The following is a 7464-nucleotide window of genomic DNA, read 5'->3' as shown; positions in this document are numbered from 1 at the left end:
TTATTTTTGGGGAGGAGATTTCAATTGCAAAAAAAGGGTTTGGATAGAAAAAATTTTGAACCACACATCAGTCAAAAAAGGGGTTTTAACTCAACTAAAAAGTCTCACAGTTTTTTGATGTTTGGAGAAACTTTCGACACACAAGGCCCAATAACATGGGCTCATTTTTCATGATGGTCAGGTGTCATTGGCAAGGCTTGACGGGTTTTGGTTTTTAAAAACATAAATTTCAGTATGTTTGAAATGCTCTAAAATTTCCCTTTTGTATTTTTTTGGGGACCAAAATTTTTTTAAAAAATGTGTTAGGGAAAAAAAATTTGTCAAATAAAAAAGTGTCTTTTGGGAAAATTTTAATAATAGCCGCTATGTAAACTCTTTTTAGAAGTTTTTAAAGCTTTCGGGAAAATGCAAAAGTTTATAAAATCCTTTTTTTTGGACATTTACAGCAGTGAGGGGGTTTTTTGGGGAAAATTTACACTTAAAACGCTCCAAGAAAAATTTTAAAGGGTCAATGGTGTGTTAGAAGGGGCTTAATGAAGTTACAAAATGCGTGGGAACAACAAAAGTGTTTCCCAGCCCTTTTTTGTTTAGTTTTTTAGTAGAAGCCTTTTTGATCAAAAAAAACCAAAAAGGGGTTTTTTTTGGGGGAAAGATGAAACCCAATTTTTTTCACACCTGGTTTTGGGGGGGATCCTCTGCCATTCCTCCTTGCAGATCCTCTCCATTTCTGTCGGGTTGGATGGTAAACGTTGGGGCACCCTTTTTCGGTCTCCCCAGAGATGTCAATTGGGTTTAACCCTCTGGAGTCAAAAGGGGGTTTTTTGGGGGCCTGGAAATTTTTTGTCATGTTGACATTTGTTTTTTTCATTTTCTTATAAATATCAAATGGCAAAAGTTTATTCCCCTGTAATCAGCACAAACTAGGCTATAATAATATGTGAGCGGAATGTAGTACATGTTTGTGTTTTTGAAAAAAAAAAATTTTATGCATGGTTAGTAAAAAACAAAAAAATTTTAAAATCACTTAAAATAAGGCAATAAAACACTTTACAAAAAATTTGGTTCCCGGAAATTTTGAGAACTGGACTTGTAGCCTAAATTTTTTTTTTCTAAATGATGTGAAAATCATCTTGTTTACTCATTTACAAAAAAAACAATATATTTTTTTAAAAATTTTCTAAGACCCTTTTTTTTTGGTAAAAGTATATGCAAGTGGGGCGCCCAACTATCTTTTGTTCCCCACCGGGAGAAGAAAAGGGCTGTATAATGAGCTGCATAATGAGCCATTCAGTCGCTGTGTCACTGAGGGGGGGGAGTTACAAAAAAAAGGGAAATGTGGGCAAAAAAATTTTTTTAAATGTTTGTAGTTTATTTAAAATTTTTTAAATTACCCCAAAAACAAAATTTTTAATATTCCGGGGGGGCAGTTAAACGGTTTTTGGGAAAAAAATAAAAAGCTGACTTTAAAAACTGCTTTTTTGCATTACCCCAGTCACACAACCCCTTCAGAAATCCTTTAAAAATTTATTTTCTAAAAAAAACTTTTATTGTTATTTTTATCATTTTTAAAATTTAATTTTTTTTTTTTTTGTTTGTGGCAGATTGGTCAGATCCCCCCTGTAGGCGTCATGTTATTGGTAGCCTATCTTCCGCGGGAGGTGTTTTAAATAAATGGCTGTTTGGCGGGGGGGGGATGTCGATCTGTTCTGTGCCTGCTCTTCCTTTTTCCGGCATTCAACAGGGGTCGGGGTTTAAAAAACCACCCCCGTTTGGGTTTTTAAACCCGGGTTTGGTCATTTTTGGGGCTTTCGGTCACTGGGGGCCCTATTGAAAACAACCGTTCGTCGGGTTTCGGGGCCGTTACACTCCCCTACCCCCAAGGTGGGGTAAGATTTAGTATTTGCCAGATTTTTTAGGTGTTTTTTTTGGGGTTTGTGGGGGCCCACCCTTGTTTATTTTTACCCCCCAGCTTTTCCTTTGTGTTTACCGTTTGATGGGGACACCCAATATATGCTTTTTGGGCATCTACTTCATTTCAAACCCGTGGATAGGGCGTCAGCTCTGCTTTTGGTGTGGAAACGGCTGCTTTTGGGGTATGTTTTTTAATTTTTCCCGTTGCTGTTCAAAAACTATAATGTTTACTAATGTCTTCTTATCGTTAGGGGCTAAGACTGTGGGGTGCTGAAATTTCCTACTACATATAAAACGGCTGCTTTTTTGGGGTTCCTGCTGGATTTGTTTTGTTTCTTTTCTGTATATTTTTGTTGTGTGTTTTCATCTTTGCCCTGGGTGATTTAGCGGGCCCGATTTTGGGTTGGGTTAAAACCTGCCCCTGGGGGACTGTTTTTTAAAGATTTTTTTCCTTTAAACGTTGGGAAAAACGGTTAAAGGGGCCCGCCATTCAGATATTTTTTTCTTTTTTTTTCCCTTTTTTTTGTGGTGTTTCTCTTTTTGGCCCCGGTTCAAATCTGAGATTTTCTCTTTGGACATTTTTTCTTTAAATTTTTTTTCCTTTTTCCCTTTTTGTGGTTTATCTAGCTTTTTTAAGCTAAAATTTATTTTTTTTCTTTTGTTGGGGGTTTTTTTTGCCCCCCCCTTCATTTAATAAGAAAGGGTTTCTTTGCCCCCCTGAATTTAATAAGTTTTTATTGAAAAAATTTTCTATTGATTTGATTTATTCTGTTTTGTATTACAATTACAGGAGCTGTGTGCCCGGCGGCAGTGAGGCTTTCCTTCCCCGGTGCTGTGTTTTGCTGTGTAAAGCACCACGATAAAACCCGGGTTTTGGGTGAGGGGGTTTTGTGGGTGTGTGTGCATTAGTGTGATTCTCCTCTTTTGTCCCTCCTTAGCCCTTTTGGGATCCCAAATGGGCAAAGCCCCGAAGAAATGTAAAATCCTTTTTGGGGATTGTGATTTCCAGCTTAGTAATTGGTGGGTGATATTATTCCTGCTTTTTTAAACCCTTTTTGACTAAAAAACAAACCCCTATTTTGCTCCCCCGTCTCTTGCTCTTTTTTATTCAGGGAATGCCCCGGGGTTTCCCTTATAACTTTTTAAAGGAACTGTAAATTCCCGGGTATAGTCCCGGGGTGGCGTGGTCTATTGTATATCTCTTGAGTGTTGAATATTGCTGAAAAAGCCCAACTTTCCCCACTTTTTGGCTTAGTGGGCCCGGGGGTCCCTAAATTGAACAGAGGCTTGGGGGTGAAGTTTTCTTTGCCAGGGTTTTGCCATTTTTTGTTTTTTTTTTTATTTCCGGAAAAAGACACCCAGCGTAAAACCTTTTTGGGAAGGGGTCTTTTGGCCCTCCCCTGATTGTGCCAGGCCCAAATTTTCTTTCGCCCCCCTTGCTTGGGGGTTTAATTGTTTTACTAAAATTTACCCTTGGGAAAAATTTACAAGAACTTCAGGATCTTGGGGCCCCAAAATTAAAAAAGTGATAATGAGAGACTTAGACAAAAAACCAGACTAAAAATTGTTTTTCCAGGTCCCAGTACAGCCCCCTATTTCACCCCCTTACCCTCTGGTGCAAAAATTGCTGGTGCAAGTCCCCCCAATCACTAAAGCGATTTGTGTTTTTTCCCCCGGATGGGGAAGTGCCCAAAATTTGGGGGAGCCCGGGGTTTTTACCAAAAATGAATGGGTAGAGGGGCCCCAAAAGCCTGTATCCCGGGTTGCCATTTTTTAAAGAGCTGATAAAACATTTTTTCTTTGTCATTTGGGGGGTTGGGGGATAAAGATAGGATGGGTCTGGGGCAGAGGGGGGGATCCAGATAAGAAAATTTCCCCGGGCCTAAAGGGGTATGGGTGTTCTTTGTCATATGTAGCATTGCAACAGGAAATTTTTTTCCAGGAGGCCCAAGCGGGAAAGGGAGAAACACTTTTAGAGTTCTCTTTTGCATTGATGGGCCTCTTGGGGGGGGTAAAACAGCAGTCGCCGCATGCCTTTACCAAAGCAAAAGTTTTAAATTCCGTGCCCATTTTTTGGGCCGTGCTCGATGTTGGTTTCTTCGTGGGGGAACTAAAAAAAATTTAGCCCGCCGTGACCTACCTCTTCCCTCTTAGATTTTTCGAAAGCGAGGCAATGCCCCTGGGGGGGGAGGGAATCCCCGGGGGGTGCGGGGGGAATCAGTCTTTACCAGGGGCCCTTAGGGGGCCCCCAGTATCCCATACAGGGGGGGTCGCGGGTTTTGGGTTGACCCCCCTCCCAAGTCGGGAACTAGCGGGTTTGGGAAAATGTTGAAGTCACAAAAAGGGGGAAAAAAAAAATTTAAAACCAAACTTCCCCAAAGGGGGTTGGCTGTTCAGGTCCCTTTCTTTAGCCGGCCCCCAGCCCACAGTAATATGGTAGTCGGGGGTTTCCAAGGGTCGGGCCCTTTTTCCCCGAGTGGGGTTGGAAACGTGTTCCCCCCTCCGCTAAACAATGGGACATCTTGAGGGGGTCTGGATTTTCGATCTTCACAGCCGTCGGAAAACTAATCCCCAATGCAGTCACACCCGGGGGGGGGAAATCTTTTTTTTTCAAATGTTGTAAAACCGTCTAAATTCTGTCTCTGGGTTTGGTGTCCCCCTGTCCTCATCAATGGGGCTATCGGGGGGTTTTAAAATTTGCCATGTTTAGGGGGATCCCGGGTTTCCCCTGGTGCCCCGGATCCCCCCAAAATTGGGTTTTCCCCAAAGTTTTTTTAAAACCGGGGGGGCAGGGCGTCTTAGGTCGTGTCAATGGTTGCAACTTCCCCTTTTTGCGAATGGTTTTGCGTTTCCTTATTGGGGTTTTTGGGGCTCGATGTCGAATTTTGTGGTAAAGTGTCCCCGGGGTTTGGAGTGGGGTTGTCCGAAAAATTCCCGGGGTGGCGCCGGGGGACATGCCCGGGGGTTTTTGTTTTGGGGTGAATGCCCTTGGCCCGGTGCCCGGGAATTTTGGGACAACATGGTACACCCCCTTTTGGGATTCCCGGGTGGTGTCACGGGCCCCCTCCCCAATCAAAAGGCATTAAACGGTAGGAAAGGGTTTAGTGCCCAGCCCTCTGTTGTTTCGGGTTGGGGGGGTTAGGGTCGGGGGGGGGTGTAACTTTCCAGGTGGTACCATAAAGCTGGTGGCGGCCCCTGTTTCAAAATTTATGCTTGGGGCCCCGTGCTTTTTTGACCCCCAGATTCAGGCTTACCTGCTGGTTTTTTGGCCCCCCCCGCACTGGTTCAAGTGACCCGGGGCCGGTGTAACCCCGGTTTGGGGAATGGGGTACCACTGGTGTTCTTTCCCCAAAGGGCGTCTTTGGGCCCGGTGGGTGGTTTTTTTTTGGTTTGCCGAAGGTTTTACTGAAGTGGGCCCAAAATTTTGCTACTGGGGCCCCCATATTTCCCTTTGGTCCCCTTTTACTGGGGGAACCAAAATTGATGCCATAGTTTTGTCATTTTTTGGCGGGGGGAAAGAGAAAAAGCCGGGTGGGGGTTTGCTTCCAAAATACAAATTTGTGTTTTCAGCCCATGGGGGGGTGATCGGGGGGGTGCAAACCTCTTGTCCCATGATTTTTCCCGGCTTCGGGGCAAACCCCCTGTCGGGGAAAACGGTACGGGGTATACCCCCCGGGGAAATTTATGGTGGTAAAGCCCAAACATTAACCCAATTTTTTCCTTGAGGCGGGTTATGGGGAAAGCTGCAGCCCCTATCTTTCCCCCAATTTTTTTTAGTTAAGAAAAAAGAGGGTTAGTCTACGAATGTGCGTAGACTTCGAAAAATTTAACTAAAACTAGGAAGGATGCCTTCCCCTTTTCCCGTTTTTGAGGAGTTCCCCTTTATGCCCTGACTGGTGCCGCTGGTTTTCCCCTATGGGTTTTGCCAAGGGGGGTCAATCGGAAACCCGTCACTGAAGTTGACCCCCCTAAGACGCTTTCTGTACCCCAAATTTTGGGCCCATTCGAGGGGAACAGGATGCCATTTGGTCTCTTAAGCTCCCGGGACCTTCCCAAAGTTGATGGGAGGGGGTTTTTTGGTGAAACAATGCCCAAACTTTGCTCTTGTATCTAGATGACATTGTGGTTTTTCTCTTCCCCGGTTTGGGTCAACATCTGGAAGGGTTTGGGGGGGGGTCTTGGGTGGGTTAGGGGCTGAAGGGAAATAAAAGCCAAGTTAAAGGGAAAATGTTCCCTTTTTTCAACGTGAGGAAATATTTAGGGCAGTGGTGTGGGGCTCAAGGGTGTCCACGACCCAAGTAAAAATTTAAATTTGGGAGTCAGTGGCGCATCCTTTCAAGTCTGTCCAGTTGGTTGTTCCTGGGTTTTTCCAGGATTACCCGCCGTTTTTTTTGGAGGGGTTTTCCAGGGGGGCCCCTCTGCATAAATTTGGGGGCCGAAATTTGGGAGGTGGGAAACAAAGAAAACCGGTTTGGGAGGGGGGGGGGGGAGGGGGTTTTTCCCGGGGGCCCGGGGGTGAGAATTGTCAGGAAGTTTTTAAAACCTTTAAAAAGGAAACTCACCCCTGCCCCTTTTGCTTTTCCTACGCCCGATTTTACTTTGCCATTTATTCTGGAGGTTCCGGGTAGTTTCGTGGTCTTGGGGCTTCTTTTCCCAAGAACAAAAGGGGGAAAGTGCGGGCCCAATTTATATCCAGCCCAGTTAGGCCCCCTGAAAAGGGAAAAATGAACAACTATAAACTCTATGAAATTAGGTTTTTGGGTTAAATGGGCCATGGCTGAAAAAAATTTCCTGAATGTTTTTGGGGGGACAAATTTTTGTTTTCACCCACAACTCCCCCTTTGCCATCTATCATCGGCAAAGCTTGGGGGCTGAAATGAACAGCGTTGGGGAGCCAACTTTAGCTTTTGATTTTTGAGGGGTTTTCGATAAAGGGAGATGTAATAAACGCGGGGCTCTTTGGGGGAGCACCCACTCGACTTAACATGTTAAGGGGTTTCCAAGCACTGCAGTTCCTGGTTTCTGGCCCGCAGGGGGCAAGGGGCAGGTAGCTGTTTTAAACCCCAAGCGGTGATCCGGCCCCGCCCCGTTATACCACTGCGAATTTGGGTCTTTGCAAAGGCAGAAACCCCGTGATTTAAAGAAAAATTTTTCCCTTTTGGAAACGAAGGTGTTCCCTAGGCGGAAAGCAAACGGTTGTCTAGGCTGGGATTGATCCTGCCGTGGTTTGGGGCGGTTCATTGAGAGAGGGGGGGTATTGTTTTCGGAGGGGTTCGCTCTGAGGGGGGGAGGGTTTTCAATTTTATTTTAAACCAAATACCCTTTAAAAACGAGGTTTTTGGGGGGCTTCACAGGGCAAAGGGCACCAGGGAAAAAGGCCCTACCCCCTGAGTTGGTACAAAGCGGTGCTATTGGCCTGGAATGTCCCCAAAAAGGGGCGATGGTGCCAGGAGGTGGGTGCCAAATTTCTGGGATGGGGGGCCCACGCCCCCTGGTTTTTTGGGCCATTTGTTTGGGATCAAGACCTAACGGATGTAGCCATTGACTTTTTCT

This window comes from Cyprinus carpio, chromosome A4 (assembly GCF_018340385.1).
Source record: "Cyprinus carpio isolate SPL01 chromosome A4, ASM1834038v1, whole genome shotgun sequence".
NCBI lineage: Eukaryota > Metazoa > Chordata > Actinopteri > Cypriniformes > Cyprinidae > Cyprinus > Cyprinus carpio.
The sequence above is the reverse complement of the archived record's forward strand: the minus strand, read 5'-3'. Positions refer to the sequence as shown.